The sequence below is a fragment of the Sorghum bicolor genome, chromosome 9 (assembly GCF_000003195.3).
Source record: "Sorghum bicolor cultivar BTx623 chromosome 9, Sorghum_bicolor_NCBIv3, whole genome shotgun sequence".
Taxonomy (NCBI): domain Eukaryota; kingdom Viridiplantae; phylum Streptophyta; class Magnoliopsida; order Poales; family Poaceae; genus Sorghum; species Sorghum bicolor.
Window position 1 is genome coordinate 24,588,489 of NC_012878.2, and position 27,146 is coordinate 24,615,634.

At 43.4% G+C, this 27,146-nt stretch overlaps 2 long non-coding RNA genes across 2 annotated transcripts; one reads left to right on the forward strand and one right to left on the reverse strand.

Moving 5' to 3' along the window:
• LOC110430099 lies at positions 9,105 to 11,302 on the reverse strand. Its single transcript, XR_002447313.1, has 3 exons — positions 10,989 to 11,302; positions 9,823 to 9,883; positions 9,105 to 9,363 (listed from the first exon to the last, which is right to left on the reverse strand). It is a non-coding gene; the product is annotated as an uncharacterized LOC110430099 (long non-coding RNA).
• Positions 14,638 to 22,643, forward strand: LOC110430151. Its single transcript, XR_002447421.1, has 3 exons — positions 14,638 to 15,259; positions 15,992 to 18,287; positions 22,583 to 22,643. It is a non-coding gene; the product is annotated as an uncharacterized LOC110430151 (long non-coding RNA).

Below are 27,146 nucleotides of genomic sequence, written 5' to 3' on the forward strand. Positions count from 1 at the left end.
GTCGATGGAGAAACAGACGAGCAGAAGCAGCTCTGCGAACAGCGCAATGCCGACCGTGCTTGGCGACGCGCGGATGAGGAACGGCAATTTGCGCCGCATAACCTCAGTGACGCTTTTGACATGGTCGGAGATCAGTAAGTCTACAAAATGCCAAGTGCTAACGTGGCTGTTGCTATGGCAAACCTGGACCGACTCCCTGATACTCTTGAGTGCCAGGGTCTCCGATCCAGTGTACGCGCACACCTGATCGCCGCGATAGGACAAACAACCACCTTACTCAAAAGGGTCCAAGCTATCTCCTACACAGAGGTCTCTTCCGACCAGACTCATCGCAGTCGGACTTCACCACAACCCAGCGAGCGCCACCGTAGCCGCTCCCCCAATAATCGCAGGAAGGATGTGGGGCGTGGCAACCGTGGTCGGGACGCCGGCGGCTACCGCGAGCAGAAGCGTGGGCGTGGTCAGGAAGTAAACCAGGACAGGGATCTACGATACAACATCCCTCCCAAGGACGCCCGAGACCGCATCAACAGGCGCGCCACGGAAAGAGCGGTGCACGAAAACTTGCGGCGCATTGAGTACGATGTCGCGCACGGCCCCCTGGCCTGAGACAGTTTTCTTCACACCTTCGCTAAGTCATATGGTCCCGCAACTTTAAACTCGAGAAGCTTAAAAAATATGACGGCAAGGAAAACCCAGAAAACTGGATCACTCTCTACGAGATTGCAGTCCATTCAGCAGCAGGAGATGAGCATGTCATGGCTAACTACTTCCCAGTTGTCCTCGACCAAGCTGGTCATCAGTGTCGGCTTCCTCTGTCCAGGAGAATTTTTCCGACGCCTTTAGAAGTTTGAAGAAGGGGAGGCCTTTTTCTCCCAGTCTAGAGATAAAACGGCTGAGAGCAGCCATACATCCAGTGAGCTTTTGAATATCCTTGACATTCTTGGGTGGTCGCATATCGAGCACTGCTTTTACTTTTGAGGGATTCGGTCGTATGCCGTCGCGGCTGACGACGTTGCCGAGTAGTAGACCAGAGGGGACCCCAAAGATACACTTTTTGGGGTTAAGCTTCCACTTGTATTTATTTAGTGCCTTAAAGGTTCGGTCTAGGTTGTGGATTAGAGTGCTTGCGTCCCTTGTTTTGACGAGGACGTCGTCTACGTAAGCCTCGACGAGGTCATTGCGAATCTTGTCGTGGAGGCATTGCTGAATATCCCGTTGATAAGTGGCTCCAGCATTTTTGAGTCCGAAGGACATGGTCGTGTAGCAGTATGCACCGAAAGGAGTGATAAAAGATGTTTTAATTTGGTCGTCTTCCTTTAGTGAGATCTGGTGATAACGAGAGTAGCAATCTAGAAAGGAGAGGAGTTCGCATCCGGCCGTTGAGTCGACCACCTCGTCGATGCGAGGGAGACCAACAGGATCTTTAGGACAGTGTTTATTGAGATTAGTGTAATCAACGCACATTCTCCATTTATTGTTCTTTTTTCTTACAAGAACCGGATTGGCAAGCCAATCGGGATGATACACTTCTTTAATGAATCCGGCTGCTAGAAGCCGTGTTATTTCTGTCCTAATAGCCTCCTTTTTGTCACGAGCGAACCGTCGTAGTTTTTGCTTGATGGGTCTTGCGGTCTTCGAGACGTTTAAGAAGTGCTCGATCAGGTTTCGTGGGACGCCGAGCATGTCTGCGGGTTTCCATGCGAAAACGCTCACGTTGTCCCTTAGAAACCCGACAAGCGCGTCTTCCTATTTAGGGTCCAGGTTGGCCCCGATGAGGGCCGTCTTCTCAGGGCTACCGTCGACCAGCTGTACCTCCTTATGCTCTTTGGACTTTGAATTTTTCCTTGGAGTCTCCTGCTCGGGTAGTCGAAGCTGGTCGGGTGGAAGCTGCGCGGCTTGGGCTGCGGTTTCTGCTATGCGGATCGAGAGGTTGATTGCTTCGGTGATCTTGAAGCTTTCCTCCTCGCAAGTGTATGCGGTATAGACATTGCCTTTGACAGTTAGGACGCCCTTTTCTGTTGGCATTTTGAGGACTAGGTATGAGTAGTGTGGGACTGCCATGAACTTTGTCAGCGATGGTCGGCCTAGAATTGCATGGTAAGTGTCGTCAAAGTCGGCGACCACAAATTTGACAAATTCTGTTCGAAAGTGGTCAGGTGTTCCAAATTAGACAGGCAATGTTATCTGTCCAAGCGGTACTGAACTTTGACCCGGCAGAACTCCCTAGAATTGAGCGTCATACGGCTTTAGCTGTGCCGGGGTTATCTTGAGGGCAGGCAAGCTGTTGCGAAAGAGGATGTCGATGGAGCTTTCCCCGTCAACGAGCACGCGCTCGAATCTGACGCTGTTGATGCAAGGGTCCAGGATTAGTGGGAAACGTCCTAGCTCCGGGATGGTGGCCCATTGATCCTTCCTGCTGAAGGAGATCTCCCTGTGCGACCAGGGAGGAAATTTTGGATCGGTGATTAGACCGTCTGTGCTGTCCACATTGAGGCAGGCTCTCTTCAGGAGATTTCTTTCTCGCTTAGACTCGATGGAAACTTTGCCTCCGAAGATGGAGTGGACCACATCGGTGGGACTGACATACTGGTGTCGTGGGTCCCTATCCTGGTCGTCGTCTTCGTCTTCGTGACCACGCCCGTCCTGCTTCCCGTTTTTCTTGGCAGAATCGTCTTGAGCAGCCCGCTGCGTGTAGATGCTTTTGAGGACACGGCATTCTTCCATCGTGTGATTGGACTTGGGGTGGAGTTGGCACGGTCCCTTCAACGTCTTGTTGTAATCTTCCTGGTAGTCTCGCCGCCCATTGGGGCGCTTGACCGTATTCACCTCGTGGTCGTGGTCGCGAGGGCGCTTGCCCCTGAAGTCATCGCGATTGTCGCGCCGCCTATCCCAACCTTCTCTATGGTCGCGGTTGTCAGGGCGACGATGGTTCCTGTTGTCAAAACGACTACGACTGTCGTCCCGTCGAGGAGGCTGGTCGGGACCTCTCGCATCCTCTCAGATGAGCTTTTCTGCGTCATTGGCGTCAGCGTAGTTTTTTGCCATGGCAAAGAGCTCGGCCATCGTGGTCTGCCTTTTGCGCAGTAGCTTGTTCCTCACTACTTCGTGGAAGCGTAGCCCTTTGATGAAAGCGGATATGGCCTCGTCGTGAGAAATTTTCGGAATTTTAAGACACATATCCGAGAATCGTCGGATGTAATCGCGCAGAGGCTCGTTTTTCCTGTCCATTATTCTCTCGAGGTCGTACTTGTTCCCAGGCTACTTGTAGGTAGCGATGAAATTGTCGATAAACACCTGGCGCAGTTCTTCTCAAGAGTCAAAAGAGTCCTCGGGCAGGCCAAGGAGCCACTGATGACCAGCCTAGTCGAGGACAACTGGGAAGTAGTTAGCCATGACATGCTCATCTCCTGCTGCTGAACGGACTGCAATCTCGTAGAGAGTGATCCAGTTTTCTAGGTTTTCCTTGCCGTCGTATTTTTTAAGCTTCTCGAGTTTAAAGTTGCGGGGCCATACGACTTGGCGAAGGTGTGAAGAAAACTGTCTTAGGCCGGGGGGGCCGTGCGAGGCATCGTACTCAATGCGCCGCAAGTTTTCGTGCACCGCTCTTTCCGTGGCACGCCTGTTGATGCGGTCCCGGGCATCCTTGGGAGGGATGTTGTATCGTAGATCCCTGTCCTGGTTTACTTCCTGACCACGCCCACGCTTTTGCTCGCGGTAGCCGCCGGTGTCCCGACCACGGTTGCCACGCCCCCACATCCTTCCTGCGATTATTGGGGGAGCGGCTACGGTGGCGCTCGCTGGGTTGTGGTGAAGTCCGACTGCGATGAGTCTGGTCGGAAGAGACCTCTGTGTAGGAGATAGCTTGGACCCTTTTGAGTAAGGTGCTTGTTTGTCCTATCGCGGCGATCAGGTGTGCGCGTACGCTGGATCAGACACCCTGGCACTCGGGAGTATCAGGGAGTCGGTCCAGGTTTGCCATAGCAACAGCCACGTTAGCACTTGGCGTTTTGTAGACTTGCTGATCTCCGACCATGTCGAAAGCGTCACTGAGGTTATGCGGCGCAAATTGCCGTTCCTCATCCGCGCGTCGCCGAGCACGGTCGGCATTGCGCTGTTCGCGGAGCTGCTTCTGCTCGTCTGTTTCTCCATCGACGACCGGTTCGTCGTTGCTGACATTGAAGATAAGATCTCCCCGCCGGGGCGGAAAGACTGGGAAGCGAGAGAAACCCGGAGGATACGGTGGTAAATCCAGGTCGTAATCTTTGTTCTCAGAGTTTATAACCTCGGTGGGGATGGACCCTGTGCTGGAGTTTGTGCTGGAAGCCTGGTCGTTCGGTAGTACTTTGATCGACACCATGTTGACGTAATGGCGAGCTGGTCGACTGCTCTGTCTCGGCGACCAACCCGCCCTTTTGAAAAGGGGTTGGATGTGCCGTGAGTAGAGAATGGCCGAGTTGTTTAGTCCATAGGGAAGACTCTGGTCTGGGTCTGCCTTGAGCTCGACGGACCGCCCCGTGGGGGTGGACGTTATTGTCAGAGACATCCCCAGCTGTTCATGTGTGACGACACGAGTTGGCCGGAAGGAGTCGAAAGAGTCTGTCAGCGCGACTTGATCAGATCGGCGCGAGATCCCATCTACCAGTCGGGAAGCTTCAAGGAGCCTGAGATCGGCGCGATCAAGGGCTTGGAAAAGATCCGAGTCGTCGACCTTTTTTCCCCTGTAACGAGGGAGCGGAGGTCGAGTGCTCGGTGTCGGCGTGATCGGAATCGATGCTGCTGTCGTCCTAGATCGGATCTGGGTTTCTTCCGAAGTCGTGGTCGTGAGGCCGCCGCCAAGAGTCGTCCACGTGATCTTGCCGACGGTGAACGTGAGGCCTTCGGGCACGGCCGCGGAAGCTGGAACGATGACCATCTTGTTCGTTGAGAGAGCTGTACGCACACCCCCTACCTGGCGCGCCACTGTCGACGAAAGCTAGTCGGCAGTCTACCTTGGGGTATACCCACGGTAGTAGTTTATCGGTTGACGGTGCGCAAGCTACGAAATCGATGGTGACGCAAGACGCAAACAAGGTTTTTATCCAGGTTCGGCCGCCGAGTGGGCGTAATACCTACGTCCTGCGTTTGATTGTATTGTGTTGAGAGATAATGTGTCCCTTAGGGGGGTCCCTTGCCCCTCCTTATATAGTCCAGAGGGCAGGGTTACAGATCTGGAAACTAATCCTAGTCGATTACAATCGCCATAGATAGTATGATATCAATTCCTATTCTAACCGACTAGAATCCGGCTTGATCTCCACGTCTTGTTTCCTTGCGCGAAACTCCGAGCAGTTGGATCAAGCCTCGGACTGTCTTCGTGATGGGCCAAACCTCTTGGCCCAAGCCCAGCCGTAAGGGTATAGGGGTTTATACCCCCACACCTGCCATATTGCAGGGGCAGGCACCCAGGGGAGCAGGGGCAGCCGCCCGCGAGGTTTGGCCAATCAGAGCCAACCTCGCGGATCCTGCCTCCACCGACTTTGAGGATTAATCTTAAGCGCACGCTTAAGTTGGTTTGATCCAAGGGCTGTAGTGCTTCCTAGGGGGCTATAAATACAAGCCTACCCCCTATAATCAAGCTCGAAATTTAGAAAGAAAAACAAAATTATATTTTTATTCTCATCAGAGAATTAGAGGGAGCCATTAGAGCCAAGGATTAGAGATAGATTAGCTACTCCTAATCTTCATCTTCCACATAGGATTAGATTAGATAGAGGAAGAGTCAGGCGCCTGTGCTCAGAAATTCCAGATCTTCGTCACCAGAGATTGGTATTATCCTTTATCTCTCTTTTGACTTTATTCTAAATATCATTATGTTTCTATTTATTATGTTCCTAGTTTATTCTAGTTCTACATTTGATATGGTTATGATTGATAATGAGTTTATGTATATGTTGCAAAGCGCTTAGCCCACTTCGCGGGAGAGTTAGGTGATAAATGTCATGTAAGCATGGTGCTTAGATGTCATTTATGTGCAATTACACCCTATTGGCCGGGTTGCGTGGTAGATCGTGGAAGTGACAGTTCCATTGAGTCCTTTATGTTCCATCCCCCATTGGTAGGACAGGTAGAATTGTAGTTGCGTAGGAAGTCCAGCTCTGTCTTGGCTTTTTATAGCAATGTTCCTTATACATAAATGAAGAGTCTTTTGTGCTATATATGATAGTGTAGCATTAGAGTAGATGAATGACTTGATAAATTAGAACTACATAGGATTTTCTATCTCTTGAACTAATCGGACATCTGCCTAATATTAAGCTGAGTAGTCTAAGTCTAGTCTCTATATTCCGTGAGCTTCTATATTTTATACATCATATATCTATGGTTTACTCTCCTGCCAATTTTGTGACTATGCAACCCAATCACTCATAAGTAGTCATGTTTTGCAAGTTGATCTCATTGTTTAAGTCCTTAGTTCTTTTCCTTGAGCTAAATATAAATAACGATACCTGGAATACTTCCCGGTGAAGTGCTACAACGGTATTTAATCTTTACGCTTGCGGATCCTATATTTATATTATTAGTGGACATTTTTCATGCCACACTTCTAGCACCATACTAGGGATGACAACTTAGCTTAAGTAGTGTTAGAAGTGTCAACAAGCATTTCTGGCGCCGTTGTCAGGGAAGGAATAAACTTCTAGAGAAAAATTGCCTAAACAGATACTTAATAAAATGAGTAGGTAGCTTGCTAGTCACCTCTACTTGGCAGGTTTACCCTGTTTGTTTTTCTGTTTATATTTTTATACAGGGTAATAGCAGGATTGAATCTGAGTCACTCAATTCTTTATCTGAATCAGATCAATCAAGAAGGAAGCTCATCACTAGTATTTGAAGCTATGGCTAAAAAGACCTTGTTGGAGTTTTCTGCTCCAACAGTGGAGAAAATCCACACTAGTCCAGTACTAAGAACAGAAAATCTTGAGTTTGAGCTCAAGCCAAGCCTCATTTGGATGGTGCAAGCTATCTAATATAGTGGCAAGGCGAATGAAGACGCAAGTACACATCTGCTAGACTTCATAGAGATTGGAAGCACCATCGCCATAGAAAGAGTTAATCAAGATATCATACTACTTCACCTCTTCCCATTTTCACTAGTGGAAAGAGCGAAGCAATGGTTCTATGCCAACAAAGAAGACATCAACACATTGGCAAAGTGTTTTAAGGCCTTTCTAGCAAAATTCTTCCCAATAGGCAAGACAAATGCCTTAAGAGGAAAGATTACCAATTTCCAACAGCAGAAGATAGAACCATTTCAGAAGCATGGGAACGTTTGCAAGGATACATTCAAGATTGTCCTCATCATGGAATGGAAGAATGGTTACTCATGCAAGGCTTTTATCATGGATTAAACCAAAAGACACGTGAGCACCTAGATGCCACTGTTGAAGGATCATTCTTATCACTCACTCTTGGGAAAGCTAAGGAGCTTATAGAGAAGATATCAGATAATCAAAGCTGGTCCCAAGACAAAGGTGAAGAAGCAATTGAAGAAGTAAATGCACTGTCCACTAAGATGGATGACTTGCTCCACTGGTTAGACCAGAGGGCCAAATACAAGGAAGACCAGAGGGCGATTGAAGCAATATCTAAATCAAATTCAAGTCCTGCAGTCAGAAAAGTTCCACATCAACCAAATTGGAGACATCATCAAGATAGCCAAGGTATGAATTTAGGTAATTTTACAAAGCAACCTTTTTTAAGAGAGTTAATTATGCAGCAATCTAAAATCAACCTAGACATTAAAGCTAGGCTTGCTAATAATGATAAAACCTTGGAAGATATAAATGTTAAAATGGATAGTTTCTCATCTGCCATTAATGACCAACTTGAATATAATAAAAAGATAGAAGCAAAAATAGCACAATTGGCTGCTGCGTTGCCTGTTGCCACTAACCTTGAGCAGATAAAGAATATCACTACAAGGAGAGGGAGTTCTACCAAAGATCCTCCCTACCCAAAAGGTACCAAAAGACTCGTGGCAATACCATCAACATTACCAACAATGGTGGAGAACAAGAACAATATTCCTAAAGACATACTACTAGAACCGGTTCAAGACCACGAGATGAGACAAGATTTTCAAGACACAAATTACCTACCATTTCCTTGTCGAAATAAAAGACCACAACAAGTAGATGAGCAGTTTGGTAAGTTCATGCATGGAGGTACTTCAAAAATTATATATCAATATACCTCTGCTAGATGCCATACGTCCCTACATCCACCAAGTACATCAGAGACATTCTTAACAAGAAGAGACCACTGCCATCCACTGAAGTAATCAAGCTCACAGAAGAGTACAGTGCGGCCATCCTCAACAAGTTACCAGAAAAGAAAAAGGATCTAGGATGTCCGACCATCGAATGTACAATTGGAGATCAACATTTCAACCACTACAAGGTTTTGACCCATTAGCACCGGCAAAAATACGTTGTAATATGCCTGTTTTGGTTGCAATATGTGCAATTGCAACCAAACAATTTCGTCAGACGGTGATGCGTAAAGCCTGGTGGTATTAACCTTCTGCCACGACTGTCTTTTGGTGGTTGCAGGAGTTTAGGTATTGCAACACATGTTGAAGTTGGAACAATTACACATTGCCACGCTCGAGTTGGTTGCCATGTATCCTATCGCAACACATCAGGTGATGCCAGAGATTCCAATTGCATCATCTATAAAGCGTTGCAATGTGTAAAATGAGGCGTTGCAAAATATTGTATTGCTACACCCTAGTTGTGGTTGCTACAAGGGCAACCCCTCTATTGCCATCAATGTGAATTGGTTGCTATATGTGGTGTCCTATGTTGCCACGAAATGGATCTCGATGCAATAAGGTGTCCTCTCTATTGCTACCAGGTGCGTTTGGAGGCAAGAGACTGGACACTCTATTGCCACACAATGTGATCGGTTGTTAGATGTGATCTCCTCTATTGCGTCCAAAACGTTTTGGTTGAGTAAAGTTCTTGTCTCTATTACCACCATAGATTTTTGGGCCAAAATATTATGTTTTATGGGCCAAACTAATAGACAGGCCAAACAGATTTAGCCCAATAACTATCACATTTTAGCCCATAAAAGTTTAGCACAATAATTATCACATGACGATATTCACACGTTGCAGATTTTGTAATTTACACATTCTTGCGCATCATAGCTCACATTATCCAACAAAATAAAATCCATCAATCTAAGAATTATAAAAAGTAATCTCCTAAAATGACCAAACTTGCTATATTTTCTTGCTGCACATGCATTAGTGTTACGGTCAGAGTAGACTGCTTCTAGGAAGTTGTCCATCACTCCAACGGCACCTTTAAGTTCCTGAAAAACAGTGATAGAAATATAACCAAGTTACAAACTAAAACTTTTAACTTATAGTGAGAATAAGAATGTCCTAGTTTTACAAATATATCTTGGCAAAATAGAGTTGTACATGAGCACAAATTTTTATAGCATGCAATAGTCCTCGAAGTATTTGGAGGAAGTACCTAATGTAATATGTGATTGTACCTTACCAATGAATAGAAAAATGCAGCTAATATTTTTTCAACAATTTTATGATAATAAATCTGTGTATATGTAACTTTGCTTCCAACAGAGGAAGCTTTCAAGGACTTTAAACTAGCAGGCGTTGGCAACCAGTCATCAAACAATTAACTAGGTGCGCTGCTGCAATTAACTAATTTCACCAGCAATTAACAAGGAAAGAATCCACGTGTAAAAACATATATAGCAGCAGCTGCTGCCATGTCCCTCATCACAAAGTAGAAGAATGTGCACCTTGAAACAATATGTAGCTCCCATGTCCCTCACTTCCCTTCTTACTTGTCGCAACTTTCAACTGAATCAAAAAAAAAATACAAAAGAAAATAAGCATTGGCAATAAACTTAAATAGGGTAACAATAAATTGTCTTTATTTCAATTAATATATACAAATGGTTCAGTGTAACTATTATTCTACAATAAAATAGAAACACATAGTTGTTCTTTCTAGAATAGAACACTTATGGTGGTTGTTACTACTTACTAGAATTCAAAGTGGCTGCAAGTTAACAATATCATTAGCTATCCATGTGGTGGTGCAACATAATGACTGTAAATCAAATAAAAAGACTCTAGTAGCAAACAAGCTATCGACGTTGCAGCTAATTGGTTGTTGCAGCACGGCCAAGATGGTACACCACATGCAATCAGTTCAGAACCAACATGTTGCCACATAAACACAGGCAGAGTTTGGAGTTCATGCATGCACATAAATGATACGAATTTTCACTACACAACACACAAATTAAACACAGGCAGAATTTGGAGTTCATGCAGCCATAAATGATATGAATTTTACTACACCCGATCTTTATAAAACAAACCAAACATGGGCAGAGTTTGGAGTTCATGCAGGCATAATTGATATGAGTTTTTACTACTACGCATCTTTACCAAGACTTTTTTTCTCAACACCAGTAAACTGAGATGATGGCGCAACCAAGTTCGATAGTCCTTTTTATTGTCAGTGACATAATCTATGACCTCCTCTTTGTCCTGACCAATTCTGAGTAGAAGCTACTACTAAACAATTTCAGCATTTTATTATAATTTATAATTGAGGAGGCAGCACACATTGGATTCCACTGGAGCCGACAACCCACTACTATTCCAATAATTATGTCTCCAAAACCATGTACAAATCCACAAAGCGACATGTAAAATACAAATGTTAATGAGTAGATCTCCTGTCAGCTACCATTAAACATTTTACCTTGAGTTACGAAGATACTAAAATTCTAAACAAGCAAGTAACATATCTTTTGTCTACAGACATCATTTGTTAACCTTGGTCGCAAGTATATTCCTAAAATCTAGCCATGGACAGTCATTCTGCAAGGCAGAGAGCGAGATCGTGACGACGGATTAGAGAGAGTGAGAGAGGAGAAGGAGGGGGGCATACCACGTCCTGGGTGAGGGAGAGGTTGGGGAGGGCATGGCTGGATCTCGCCTCCCGCCGCCGCATCACGCCTACGACCGTTGGATCCACCGCGAGCTCGAGCATGGGTCGCCGGTTGTGGATGGCGCACGGGCACACGGGCGCACACGCGGACGCGTGAGCGCGTCCCAGTCGTCGTCGATGCCGCCGCACTGGCCTTCCACGGCGACACGATGGGTAGTTGCGCGAGCGCTCGGTCGATGCGTGCGAGCGAGTGCTTGGCCACCGCCGCTGCGGCCGCTGCGTGTGAGAGACAGGGGAGGGAAAACTAGATTTTAGGGTTTGGTGGAGGCTGGCTGCAGTCGTTTTGACCGGCTAAGGGATGCGGTTGGCCCTTCGATGTGATCGGATGGCCACCAGACATCCGGTGGCTTAGCAGGCCGCATTTGACTAGTCATGTGTGTGTTTTTTTATTTGTTTTTCTTTTTAATTTTTAATGCATGAAAATATTTATAAATGGAAAAATTAAATCATTATTAATGGCAAATATAAATCATTACAAATGGAATATATTTATATAAGATAGTTGGGACGTCATCAATATTTACAACTTTAGTTTACGTCATTTCTTTGTTTGACATAGTTTAAATAATTCATCGTATTTTATCTCACACAACACGAAGAAAAATACAATGAAAAATAATTATTAGAAAAATCTAATATCTCACACAACACTTTCTCAAATGCAGAAATGACTTATATATCAAATGTAGATATTCATGAGTTGTACAATTTTTGTATTCAAAATGTTTTGATTTGAGGTCATTTGGTGGCTCAATTGACCAAGTTTGACCAAGTCAAATCTCAGATTTTAAAAAAAATAACACTTTGACTGCAAATTTCGAAGCCCTAAAATGTTTCAGATACAAAAGTGATGAGTACCAAGATTGCTAAACTCATCAAGATCTACTAAGGTGTTTTGGTCAACTTTGCATTTGACAAAATCTAGATGGTTCAAATTTTGAATTTTAAAATTTTCACAGCTCAAAATTAGTTTTTGAAACCCTAGATTATCGCAACTCAAAAAGTCATGAATACCAATATTGGTCCACTCATCAAGACCTACATTTGATACATAGGACTTTTTTGCATTGGACAAAGCTTTTGCAAAGTGTAGTTCTAAATCCACAAGTCTCACATAGAGTTTAATAAAGTCTATGTGAGATTCAAGATTTAGTGTCTACTGTTTACTAACACTTTCTCAAATGCAAAAACGACCTATATATATCAAATGTAGATCTTGATGAGTTATACAAACATGGTATTCAAAAGTTTTTCATTTGAGGTCGTTTAATGCCTCATTTGATCAAGTCAAATCTTGGATTTTTAAACATGTGACTAGTGTTTACTAACACTTTCTCAAATGTAGAAATGACTTATGTATCAAATATAGATCTCGATGAGTTTTACAATCTTTGTATTCAAAATGTTTTGATTTTAGGTCATTTGGTTGCTCAATTGACCAAGTTTGACCAAGTCAAATCTTGGATTAAGAAAAAAATGACACTTTGACTGTAGTTTTCGAAGCCCTAAAATGTTTCAGATACAAAAGTGATGAGTACCAAGATTGCTAAACTCATCAAGATCTACTTAAGGTGTTTTGGTCAACTTTGCATTTGACAAAATCTAGATGGTTCAAATTTTGAAACCCTAGATTGTCGCAACTCAAAAAGTCATCAATACCAATATTAGTCCATTCATCAAGACCTACATTTGATACATAGGACTTTTATTTATAGACCATTTGCTGAAATATCTGACCATTTTTATCTCCACAATATATTAAATTTATATATAATCAAACATGCATGCCATCAACACAAAAGGCTAAGTGTTCTAGTGGTAATGCCTCCTCCATGTCTAGCAAGAGGTTGTGGGTTCAATTCCCCTGTGATGGTATTATTTTTGCAAAAATTAAAAGGGAGGGGCAAGACGCTAGTCAACCTGGGCCCGCAGCGCCACGTGTTCGCTGCCATGCCGTTGGTGGGACCGCATCGCCACATCATTGACGTGGGATCGGATGGTGGGACCACTTCGTCATGTCCTCGGTGTGGGACCCGCTGGTTGGAGCATGGCGCCACATCATCTTCTATAGAGGAATATAAATTAAAGTGCAACCAAGTAAGACTTCATTGCAATAGACGTATAACAGTTGCCACGACTATGGTCAGTATTATTGCCACACAAAAATAGTGGCAATACGTATATAATATTGCATCTTGCAGCAAGAAAGGATGCAATAGTCATCTAGATATTGCCACAAGAAACCAAGCATGTTGCAACCTAAATCAATCATCGTGATTGTGCCCTTCATAAGCAACCAAAGCTAATATGGTTGCCATATCACCATTCATTTGCAACACACAAAATGCTAATGCAACTCAAAATTTGTGTAGCCGCACAACGCGCAAATTGCAACAAAAATCCTTAAAATGGGTGCATTATCATGAACTAGTTGCAACTAAAAAAAACAATATTGCAACACAATGAAAGTGTAGCAATATGTACCCCTATTACTACCAATTTAGTGTTCGGGTGTCATAGGACCCCCCAATTGCAACCAAATGAGTGGTGTTGCCTAAGTGTTTCGTGGCTAATGGGTCAAAACCTTGTAGTGAACCATGCACTCTGTGACCTTGGAGCAAGTGTCAGTGTGATACCCACTTGTGTCTACTATAAGCTTAATCACACTGCACTTGAGCTAACATCAATGTGTGTTCAGCTAGCCGATCAATCAGTCTGATATCCATTAGGCATCGCCATAAATATTCTAGTCAAGATAAGAGACTTCTCCGTGCTAGTAGACTTTGTGGTACTGGATATGCATCCAGATTCAAGAATGTCACTCATTCTTTGGGAGACCATTCTTGAGCAGTGCCAATACACACAATGATGTTGGGAAAGGACCTATCAAATTCACCATCAACGAACAAGAAGAGTAGTTCACATTCAAGCCAAAACAAGGGCTCAACTCTTCTACAAAGATGGTAGATCAAGACAAGCTAGAAGAATCACCACAGTCACCCACTCTGGGATCATCAGCGGAATAAATAATTTGGAAGGTCCAGTTTGGAGGACGCTAAACTTCGAACCCTCGCCAGAAGGTAACTTGGTATTTACCCCTACTTACTTTTTCAGTTTATATATTTTTACTTTACAATACTACATTATAAAATTCTATGCCCCATATAAATAATTTTTCTAGTGTGTCACAACCCGTTAAAAATATTTATTGTGGTGGCACAAAAAGATTGATTTAGTTTATATATTTATTCTTAGCTTATTTTAAATTCCTGCATTATATTTTTATATATTATATATTTCTTACATGGGGGGTCCACCACCATGGGTTCCACATGTCATAGACCTCACCTAACATACATCACATCACCACCTACTCTCCTCCACTCACCCTCCTCTTTTCCACCAGCCAAGTCCACCAAAGTTCCACTCACTTTGCTTAGGATTGAAGCAAAGTTTTTAGCCACGAAATTTGAGTGGAGGAGGGGCACCCACATGGGCGGCCACCCCACCTTCCTTGGGCACCTGCCCGACCACCTCCTCCTCTATAAAAGGGCTTCCTCCCTTCACTTCTTCACACCACACACAAGCCATTTCAGTAGACAAACTTCAAGCTCTCGGCCTCTAGCAGTCCAGAGAGAGTTCGGGAGAGAAGGCCAACTTAGAAAGAGTAGAGAAGAGGAGAGGAGTTTGGGAGAGTGATCAAGAGCTCAAGAGCTAGTGAAAGAGGGGTAGTGCTGCAAGAGTTCATAGAGAGAAATTAGTGGAAGTGTTGTCCAACTAGGAGTTAAGAAATCTAAAATCAAGGGGAGGTTCTGTCAAAATTCAAACTAGCAACTAGACTCAATCTTGAAAGAACGGCTGACCTCTAGACGGCTAACCGCTAACCTTTGACTAACCCCTTGCACTAGTGTTGTTTGTCTGTAAGCATTTGTTGTAGGATGAAGAGCTGGGCAAAGGGAATCGCCAACAAGGTCTCAGGAAGGACCACATGGAGCTCATCCTAGTACACCTCGTCAAGAGCCGGCTCTGACATGAGCACCGATCCTCCCGCCGACTCTCAGCCACCATCTTCCTCTACACCACAAAGGGTTCTCCTCAAGGCAACTCACCTTGCCTTGAAGGATGTGAGAGAGAAGAACACCTACATAAATTGAAGAGCAGTAACTTTGTCCACACACCTGTTCTGGATGATGTGTTCCTCTATGAAACTGGTATGGCAACTGAACTTGACACTATTTTCTAGTTTGTTGGTTGGAGTTCTTTTGCATCTATCATTGTTAGGGTCAATGCTTTTAACCACAGAATTTCTGTGCACCCTTCAACTCACCTAGACAGGAATTTATTTTAGGTTGTTTACCCAAGGGTTCTCTTTAACATGTAGAGTTCTTAGGGATCTTTTAGGCTTTCCTTCAAATACACGTTTAGATTTAACTAAAGCCTTAAAAGATTTTGACACCCACAAATTCTAGATAGAGATTTCCAAGGAACCTTTCTTTCATGGCAATCGTACTTGGGACATAGAGCACCCTACACTTAGGTTCTTACATAAGTGGTTAGGAATGACTTTCTTCCCTGGAGATGATGCTAGTAAAATTAGAGCTATAGATTTGCAATTACTTTATGCAGTAGTGAAGAAAATAAGGGTGTCGTCTGTCCATGCTTTAGTAGATCATTGGTTAAGCATTCCTGAATATAAAGTAGGATATGTAGCAATTTGTTCCATTGTTACTTGTTTAGCTATTAAGCTTAAGTTACTTGAAGGTGCCTCTTTGGATTTTATTGATACACATAGACAAATTTATGGATATGAACATTTTAACCATGCACACCTTGTAAAGAAAATAAAAGGGGATCTGTACATTGCATATGGGGATGCAAAGCTCCGGTTACCTAACCCAAAGATGACACTATATTTTATCCAAACTCTGCACATTGAATTTTAGGCATGACCAGTGAACAGGAGAGGAGCTTAGGGAGAGACTTCTGAGAGGGCACCTTAGAGGATAGCCTCTGACAGATTTGCTCATCAACATGAGCCAGTCTGGCTCGGTGCTGATCCCACTCATGAAGCACCGACACACACCATCTATGATGAATGGCAGGCATGCCAATGCCACACACTGAACCCTGGGATGTATCCTCTGTTCCATCCTACCTACCATCCATATGGGTACTATCCACCATTACCATTCATCCCCACAAGATAAGGTCCCTCAGGTGAAGCTCCAAGGCATTCATTCAGTACATATGCAGAAAGGACAGAAGATGAGCAACAAGGCTTTGAGCAAGGACAAAGGTCTGATGCTTCAGGGTTCTTCTATACCCACCAGTATTACAATGAATAGATGGCATTCCAAAACTACGTCCACACCTCTCTTGCTCATAATGAGTAGAATTGGAATGACCAGCGTCAGTGGAACCAAACCACCACTCAGACGTTGGCATCTATTCAAGAAGGGCAAGACCAAGCCCACAACACTCTAAGTGACATCTTCGTGTTCCTCTAGATCCTGAAAGAAGACTAGCTTGGGGGAGGACCCCCATTATCAAGGTAAGTTTTCTTTTCCCTTCATTTCGATTTATTTCCTTTCTCTTTTATAATTTTAGAAAATCAAATAAATATTTGCGGTTTAATTTGTTTAAATTTGAGCTTGCTTAAAAATGAAAACCAAATAAAAAGAGTGTGTAATATAAGTTTACTTTATTTTTCTATTAAGTTTGCTATAAATAAAATATGTAGAGATGAAGGAATGATGGAAATGATGAATAGTTGCTCTGCCATAATTCTTTTCAAGTACCTAGTTTTAAATTTGAATTCTCCCAAGGATTAGATACACTGTTAGACAACTGAATTTACTCTACTCTTTAAACCTGTGGGAGCATATGCTTAAACTAAGTCTAGGTAGTTTATGGATCTAATATGATATAGTCTGAGCTACTGTTTATCTTGTTCGTAGTGCTATTAAATTCTAGAGATTTATTTTATGAAAATTAAAATGCTTCATGATGAGTTCTATGTATGATAGAGAGTAAAAAATTCCTACCATAGCCATATTTATTTAATATAGGAAGCCTCCACATATATGTAGGGCTTTGTGTTCTCGAGCTGTGTTGACCCTTAGGAACTCATCATGTGACTAATCTCGGTATCACGTACACTCATGTTCACCTCTTTGCTGCTTCTACTCTGGAAGTACGCACCACATAAATATTCCATATTCACCTATCCAAAATGTTCCACTCTTACACCGAGAGTGAACACCAAAAATATTTCCCCTGCTTATTTGCTAGCCAATTATCTTAAGTTCAATGCTCCATGTTTTATCTCTTATTCCTCTACAAAATATTTGTTACAAAAAAGAATTATTGGGATGCAAGAAAAATAGTGGACAAAAGTTCCATGAAAGAAAGAAAAGAAAGAAAGATTTATGAGCCCAAGTTATTATCAAAATTTCAAGTTCAAAGTTAGAGGAATCATTCTATGTAAAGGAGCATTAGAATTATTTTGCACCCCTTCTCCTTCCGCAAATATTCTCTAGTTTAGCATCCACATATAAAACCACACATGCACAAACCGGTTGGTTATGTGGTGAGTTCATTTGGATCCAAGGTTCGATCAGATCCAATGCATTAGTTATCCCCACACCTATGAGCTCCACATAAGCTTTATTAAATATAGGGTGAGAGAGAGTGAAGGTTATATAAATGCCTTGTGCCATAAATACTATATATCTTGAGAGCAAGAGAGAAGGCATCACTCCTTTCAATGCCTTAGAGAGGATCCAAAAATACCATATAATGAGAGACTTGAAAGGATCATACTAAAGAACTCTGAGTTTTATTTTGAAAATTACAAAAAACTCTAGGATAGAGGTAGAACAATAGAGCATGAGACAACAGTGCTTGACTTAATTGTTCTGTCTTTCAGCTGCTCAAGACCCAAGTATAGGTAAAAGTCCCATGGTTGGAAGAAATATGAGCAAGTTTGGACATCACCATAGACTTAGGCTTTTCACTAACAATTTCCATGAGTTTTGGTGAATGTATGTTTTTGTAGGGGGTTATCGGAATAAGAACAAAAGGAGGTTCACATGTCAGATTTACATAGAGAGAAGACCGGAATGTCAACTCCAGAAGACTCTAGAAGACTCGGGAAGGCATGCCCTAAAACCTGGGGCCCACCTGCTGTTGATATTTGGTAACGCAATTAGGAATTGTTCCGCAAGCGCATGGATATCGGTGAGCACTTCACCCGGGATGTTATCCAGAGTATCGTATTTATATTTTTACCACTAGGAGAAAGCGTGCATCTGACTAACTAGGTCTATTCCTACTAACCTTTAGGCTACAACCACTATGACTCGATGTGAGTGACGTATAGAGAATACTACAACCGCACTCTCATTCTAACCTTGGTAAGGATGATCTACTATTCTGTTGGGGAGGCTCACAGAATCTAGACACCACAGAGGATGTTCGACCCGCACCTATAAACCCTATCGAGCCTGCTAACAGGATATGGGCTACAAAGGTAACTTGGAAATGTCACGTTCCTCGCTACTACCACGGTCCAGCTAGACAGGGGATATCTATGAGTATCCTAGCCCAAACACCACATTTACGCCAGAGATGATTACTCTAGACTCTACGCAAAGAGATCAAAGTAAACTCATAAACCAAAGAACAATAAAACAAAGAACTTACTAGAATTTAGAAGTCAAAATACTGAAGAATCTTAGGAGCAAGCCTCGGGTTAGGAGACTTGATCCCGCAGGTACAACCTCGGAGTAGACACCGACAGGCCGGGCTTCCTCCGATCTACACCTCCACTCTATCTCTCTCCATCTAGTAGAACTAATTCTACTCTCACATTGAATGCTAAGCCCTATGAGGTGGGAACCCTAAGGAACCTCTCTCTCTGAATCCTCTCTGGAAAATATGCTAATGAATAATGGGATTCTATCTCTCCAGGGGCCAGGGGCGTTGGTTATATAGCCTTTTTCAAATGAATATGGGCCGTCAGATCAAACTGACCTTGATTGAATGGTTCTCCTTGATCCTCAAAGGCGGTGGAGCATAATCCGCGTGATTCACCGTGATTGGCCACCAGAGGTGGGCGAGCGCCCAAGGGGAGAGGGCGGGCGCCCTGCCCCCGGGCCCGATCGGCCTCCCGTTCGTTCCCGTGGCTTCTGGAGTCTTCTAGATGTTGAATAATTGCAGTGCACGTTAATATCTCTATGTAAACCCGACGTGTGGGCCCTTCTCCCATATTTCCTAATAACCCCCTGCAGAAATAGATAAACAACAAAACTCGTGGAATTCTGTCAGATCAAACCCTATTTCTAGGTGTTGTTTGTATATTAGTCCTTTTCCTTGTTTATTTCATAATTAAAATTGATACTTAAGAACCGTCAACAAACACTCCCATACTTAGGCTTTTACTCGTCCTCGAGAAAAGGATGGTTAAGAAAAATATCTGGGGTTAAAACATTGTAAAACATTCTCTTCATACCTGCAGGGTGTTGTAAAAATTCACTGTGTACCGTAGTCAGGGAAATATACGGTCAAGAGTAGATGTCCTTTCTTCTCAATCCTGTCACTTGGAGTTTTTTTTATATTTTTGAAAAGAAATTTAGCATACCTTTACCCTCATAGGTTCTCTCAGGTCGCTCATTTATCTTTTATATATCTCACTGAGGCTGTTTTAATTTGTAGAAATTCTCAAGCATACTTACCTTGCATTTATTGCCTGATCAAAATAGGATCCGAGGAGAGGAATGCCATACTCTTAGATCAAAGACTTTGGAAATTAAAAACTTGTCAACTCTTACTGGCATATTGCTTATTAGAGGGACCATGGCCTATCATTTTCTTCTTTCTTTTCTCTTTCTTTTTTTTCAGGTGGATACCGAGGTACCCCTAATTCAACTGCCGGATACTTGTCCATTTTTTCTATGAGGTTGTCGAGCACTTGCTCCTTTTTATTTCCTCAAAATATTCATATTGTTGCATAGCCCATGCCTCTAACACAACAATAATTCGGAAGAGTGAATCTTTCTGAATAAATGTCTTGATCTTAGGAGTATGATAAATCTCTCAACAAGGGTCTAACTCGTTTTGAACAAACTCAATACAGAGCAGATAGCTTTTATATTTATCATAATTAATATTTTCAGGTTTAGCAGGCATATAAAACACTGAGGATGGTAGCTAGAATTTTTGAAGATCTTGAAATAAATTCTCCAAGCAACAACGATATCAAGAATAAGATACTCATACTCTACCATCTCACATTCCACAGTGACTTAAGTAACACAGGGTTTTAAAATGATTTTTCAATAATTGCAAGTTTTTAGGAAATATCACAGAGTGAGATTAATCATGATTAGAAACATTTTAATTAATTTAATTTATCATGTCAGAGACAATATTCTGCACAAACCAAGATATATGCGTATGTGTAAAGTGTGCAGAGTATGTACCTGAATCGTGGAGTGGTGTGGTCGAAGTGTGTTTGGCATGTCGAGGGATCTCCCCCATACTTGTTTTTTGCTTACTTGCATAAAAAATGAAGTAGAAACACACAAGACATAATAATAATCTTTATTAATCTTGAGGCATTATTACAAATGACTATTAATGAACTGAAGCTAATAATAGTTCTAAGCCGAATTTAAAGATGAATAACTAAGATGCACTGCCTCAAGATTTAATCTAGATAACTTAGCGGTGCTCTAACTCCCTAATCTTTTTATTGGCACTAGCAAGATCATGCTTAAGACCTAGTATAACAGTGTTGTGGTTAGAGAGCTGCCTATTGATAGAGTTAACCGAGGACTGGAGCTCTATGATGACCTTATCTAGCCTACGAACGTCCTCATCTGTATCTGCTATAGTCTTGCGACGCTTAGAAGGTGTCTCGAGAGCATTGAGGGTGTGCTTCGGGGCTGCCTTTGGAGGGATGAAACAGACTTTGGCTGCTCTAACCCCCTCGAAGTAAGGCCTCTCCTCCTCCGTAGTGTAGCGGATGCTGCTGATCTCGCCGCTCCGACTGGTCTTGACTCCGACGACCCGCTCATTGGGCCTGGGTGGTAGGATTCTCGTGCCGGCTGGCACCTTGACGATGGCCTCCTTCTTGGCTGACGGTCCCTTGAGAAGTAGGGGCTACGGTGGTGCAGTGAGAACTGGTTGAGCATGGTAGGATTGGGTAGAGCTGCGCTGGCGCGATGGCATGGCTGCTAGCTGTCGCTTTGTGTTGGCCGGGACGAGAGCATAGGCATCGGGGTCTTCCTTGGGCTTCTTGTTGAGGTCGAAGGGGACGACCTCCCAATCGTCGTGGAACTCGTCGGCCATTGGAGCAGCGAGGGACTAAGCAAGCTCTAATTGAAAAAGGAGAGAAGGCTTGAATGAATTGGTGTCGAAAACTGACGTCAGAGGTCTATTTATATAGGGGGTCAAAAAGTGCCTCTAGGGTTTGCTCGGGCTACTTCCGCCGCCATGCATGCGAAACATTCCATCTGCATGATTATTTAGTTTACCATAAATGGGTTTATCACGACGGAGGAAATCGGGATTGAGAGGAGACAGGGGCTGGGCGGCCGCCCTCATCATCAGGGCGCCCGCCCTGTGCCTGGCTCCATTATGGGCCCACCTCCTCGAGCATGCTTCAAGATGCAAAATTTATTTGAAAAATATATACGTGGTCTAAAAACGTCAGATTAAAAAGGTCAGGCTCTAATTTTCCCTGGGAAGGTAGAAATGGATCACGTCTATTTCTTCTAATTCTTTATTAGGCTTAAAAAATAATTTAAGACGTTGACCATTTACATTGAATAACGTACCTTCGTTATTTTGAAGTGTGATAGCTCCGTGGGATGATGAATTGATTACCTTGAATGGTCATTCCCATTTACTTCGGAGTTTTCCATGCCCAAAAAGCTTTACCTTGGCATTAAAAAGTAATACCTTATCTCCGGGTGCGAACTCCTTCTTGATCCTCTTGTCATGCCACCTTTTGACTCTTTCTTTGTAGATCTTCGAATTGTGATATGCTTTCTCTCGCCATTCTTCCAATTCTGATAGTTGCATTCTTCTATGATCTCTAGCGACATCTAGGTCCATATTCCATCTCCTTATGGCCCAATGTGCTTTGAACTCTAATTCAACAGGTAGGTGGCAAGTCTTCCCATACACCAATTGGTATGGGGACATTCCAATTGGGGTCTTGTATGCTATCCGGTATGCCCAGAGTGCATCGGGTAACTTGTCCTTCCATGCCGTTCCCATCTCATTGACTGTTTTCTGAAGAATATTCTTGATTTGCTTGTTGGAAGTCTCTGCTTGGCCACTTGTCTGAGGATGGCAGGGGGTAGCGACGTTGTGACAGACTCCATGTTTTGATAGATAGTGCTTGAAGCGTTTGTCGATGAAGTGTGCTCCTCCATCACTTATCACTACTCTGGGGACTCCAAATCTTGGAAATATAATTTCTTCGAACATCCTCTTTGAACTGATGTTGTCGGCATGTTTGCAAGGTAGTGCCTCTACCCACTTGGAGACGTAGTCAACTGCCACCAAGATGAACTCACACTTCTTTGATGGGGGAAATGGACCCATGTAGTCTATTCCCCAGACATCGAAGAGCTCAATCTGAAGGTTGTTGGTGAGTGGCATGGCATCTCTAGTGTTTATGTTTCCGTGCCTTTGACATGGCCCACATCTTCTGATATATTGCTTTGTGTCTTCATACATTGTAGGCCAGTAGAATCCACATTGCAAGATCTTTGAATGTGTACGGAAAGCTCCATAATGTCCTCCATATGGTGATGAATGACATCTGTCGATGATCTTCCATCCTTCCTTGGTGGTCACACATCTCCGGAGTAATCCATCAGAGCATACTCGGAAGAGGTATGGCTCATCCCATATATGTGAACGACTTTCTTGAATAAGCCTCTTCTTGTTCGCTCCTGGTAGTACATACCCTGAAACCATAAAATAAACAATATCTTCATACCAGGGGTCAGACCTGTTAATCTCGTAAAGCATGTCGTCCCGGAGTGAATCATTGATGGGGGTTTCCTGTGAATTCTTAAAATACATTCTAGACAAGTGATCAGCAATAGAATTTTCTACTCCCTTTTTATCTTTTATATCCAAGTTAAATTCTTAAAGTAATAAGATCCATCTAATCAGGCGAGGTTTAGCATCTTTTTTAGTGAGCAGATATTTTAGTGCAACATGATCAGTGTAAACAATTATTTTAGCTGAAACTAAATAAGATCTAAATTTATCAATGGCAAAGACAACGGCCAGAAGCTCTTTTTCAGTGGTTGCATAATTAGGTTGAGCTCCTGTCAATGTTTTACTGGCATAAGCAATTGCATGATGCTTCTTATTTTTAGTTTGTCCCAAGACTGCCCCCACAGCATAATCACTATGTTGACGGTTCTTAATGCTCACATTTAACCGTCAACTAATTATGGAAAAGGACCTACATGCAACCAACATCCAAAATTAGGGTTTTATCTGACAGAATTCCACGAGTTTTGGTGTTTGTCTATTTCTGCAGGGGGTTATCAGGAAATACGGAGGAAAGGCTCACACGTCGGGTTTACATAGAGATATTAACGTGCCGCGCAATTTTCTATCATCTAGAAGACTCCAGAAGCCACGGGAACGAAGCGGAGGCAGAACGGGGCCTGGCCCAGGGCGCCCGCCCCCCTTTGGTGCCCAATCAGAGTCCTTTTTGCGGATCGTGCTCCACTGACCTAAGGGATCAAGGAAAACCATACGATTAATGTCGGTTTGATCCGACGACCCAGATTCATCTGAAAAGACTATATAAGCAAGGCCCCCTGGCCCCTGGAGAGCATACCTCTTCTACAGAATCAAAGCTAGGGTTTCAATTCTTCATCCAAGTAGAGATGATCCCTCTAGTTCATCTAGTTCTAGTTCTAGTTCCTCTAGTTTTAGTTCTAGTTAGATCTAGTTGTAATCTAGAAAATAGGGAGAGAGAAGAGGAGAGTGGAGGAGGAGCCGGATCTGTCGGATCTTCCTCAACATTATACTTTTGCTGCAACTGGTTCGTTCTCCAAGTTCTTCAATTCATAATTTCTGAGTTCTTTAATTACTTTTATTTACATTCAAGTTATTTATTGGATTCCCGCTTGCATCAAGTGCTCTAGTCTTTATAACGCTAGAGTAGTAATTAATAGATTAGACGTGGTGTTTAGTCGTGCAATTACCTGGAATTGCACCCAATCCTGTGGATTGTTGTGGTAGCCCTAGGGTAGTGACAGCCCTAACGGTCGACGTATTCCACCTCATTCAGATCGGTGTTTGTAGGACCGTAGTCAGAGCTTCCTAGCCCCATTCTCATCTCTTTCTGTGGTTAGTGTTCTCATGTCCCGAAATAAATAATCATTGAAGTAATTCTTGATTCTTAGATCAACTAGAGAACTCTCAGGAAACTTCCTCTCTTTCCACCAAAAAAATAATTATATAGTTATCCTTGGGCGATCTTGATTCTTAATTAGTACACTCACATTCCCTGTGGAAAATCGATACTCTGGAATACTCCCGGGTGAAGGCTACATCGGTATCCGTGCGCTTGCGGATTTTTCTGTTTGCGTTTAAAATACCCAACAAGCTTTCTGGCGCCGTTGCCAGGGAACGGTAGCTGTGCTAGTTTTGAACCAAGTCATTCGTGTATCCTTTTTCTTTTCCTTTTTTACCACACTCACCTTACTATTTTCACCACACCACATGGATTTCACTCTAAGCATTAATGAGCATGGAATTTATTTCATAGCCACTTCATTTACTCCATGCTCATATGCAACATCTTCCCAATCTTTTGGTCTCTCCAACATCACCACATTCGAGATCTCCAACCCCCTCATCCTTTCTATTTATAAAAACTTTAAAAGGGCGGTTGTCGATACATATGTCTATAATAAATATTGCCGATCTCGTTGAGTTGATCTTGATATGGGTCAGCGTTGGAGGGGAAACCACTTCGCCGACATAAATTGATGGTTTCCTAAGGACAAGCTTAGTGTCCTAAAATAAGCACTGATCAGATCGTCACATGAGCTTTTAATTATTTGCAACATTACCTTGTGTGTTGAGCATATAAGGATAATTGTAAAAAAAATCCTTTGGGTATTCTTGTCACTAACCTTTCCAGGATTGGAGCAAGAAGATCGGATGAATGACAAGCACAAGGTATGTCCAACCAATCATCATAAAACATTGAATTAAATTCATCCAAACTTGAGTTTTGCAAAATTCAAGCTTGGGGGAGTACTTTACATAAAAACATCCTTTGCCATGTTGCTATGCTGGTTGTCCCTACTGAAAGGATCAAGATGCCCAAGAGGGGGGGTGAATTGGGCTTCTCTAAAAATTTAAGCAACCTATAAGCTCCAATTCAACCCCTTGCGCCTAGTGTGACCTAGAGAGCTACCGGATAAAAGTTTTGCAACCTAGTTCCAATCCTATTCTAGCATGGCAATTCTAAGAATGTAAAAGCACAAAGTAAATGCTAGAATGTAAAGGAGTAGTGAAGAAAGTGCTCGGCGATGTTTTGCCGAGGTATCCGAGAGTCGCCACTCTCCACTAGTCCTCGTTGGAGCACCCGCGCAAGGGTCTTGCTCCTCCTTGGTCCGCGCAAGGACCAAGTGCTCTCTACGGGCTGATTCTTCGACACTCCGTCGCGGTGAATCGCCCAAAACCGCTCACAAGCTTGACACGAGCCACCCACAAGAACTCTGGGCGGTCTTCGTGCCTCTAATCACCACCGAACCATCTAGGTGATGGCGATCACCAAGAGTAACAAGCAAAGAACTCTCACTTGACCCAAACAAGGCTTTAGAGAGTGGTGGATGCACACTTGACTCTTGGAACTAACTAGAGAAGGATTCTCTCAAGAAAACACTCAAATCTCAATCCTCTCTAGGCTCTTGCTACTCTCTTGCTCCACAACAAGTTTCTCTGATGTTCAAATGGGCAAGAGACCTCTCATGGATGAGGTGGAGGAGTATAAATACTATCCACGAAGTCCAAAGGTCAGCCAACCATTTTCCACTAAAAACGGGGTCACCGGACGCACATTATGTTGCACCGGACGCACTGCACCGAGCGTCCGGTGCTCCATAACGGCTAACTGTACTTGCTTCTCACAGGTCACCGGACGCTAATTTCCAGCGTCCGGTGCACCGTCCGGTGCTCGGGGAAGATTTACATGCTCCCTGCGCATGGGACCGGACGCTACTCGGTGCGTCCGGTGCCAGCGTCCGATGCTCAGGGCAGGTTTGCAACCTCCCTAGGTATGGGACCGGATGCTACCCGGTGAGTCCGGTGCCAGCGTCCGGTGCCTAACCCTAAGCACGGTACTGTTCCAATGGCTAAGGACCTCACCGGACGCACTCACAGAGCGTCCGGTGCCCCCTTGGGCACCCTAACTTCGTCGAAACGCGATCGCTCCAAAACGAAGTTTGTTCCTCTCGATCTAAGGACTATCTCTGAGCTGCCTAGTGCTAGGTTTACCAAGTGTGCACCACACGTAAACCTAAAGCCTTGCCTAAGTCAAGCTACTAGATCAAAGCCCCTCTTAATAGTACGGTCAAAGGAAAACAAAGTCCTAAACTACTCTAAGTGCCCTTCTTCACCATATGGCACTTAGACCTAGTCTAGTCTTGACGATGTCCATCCATCCTTTGAAAACCGAAATGATTTCCACTATTGAGTAGGCATGTACGTCCCTGTTCATCGAGTACTTCTTTACCATGACCTTACCTATGACTTTGCCTCTGCAAAACACACGTTAGTCATAGTAATCAACAATGTCATTAATCACCGAAATCACTAGGGGCCTAGATGCTCTTTCAATCTCCCCCTTTTTGGTGATTGATGACAACCTCTAGTATGAAAAGAGTTGAGGTTTTCAAAATGACTTGGTTTCAATAAGCATGTTACAATAAGAGCAAAGGGATTAGTCATGCTTATATCAACCAAGTCCAATATCCTGCATCCAAATATGTGAGTGGTATACGACAGGATATAAACTCAAGGCTCATAAGTACATCAGAGTAA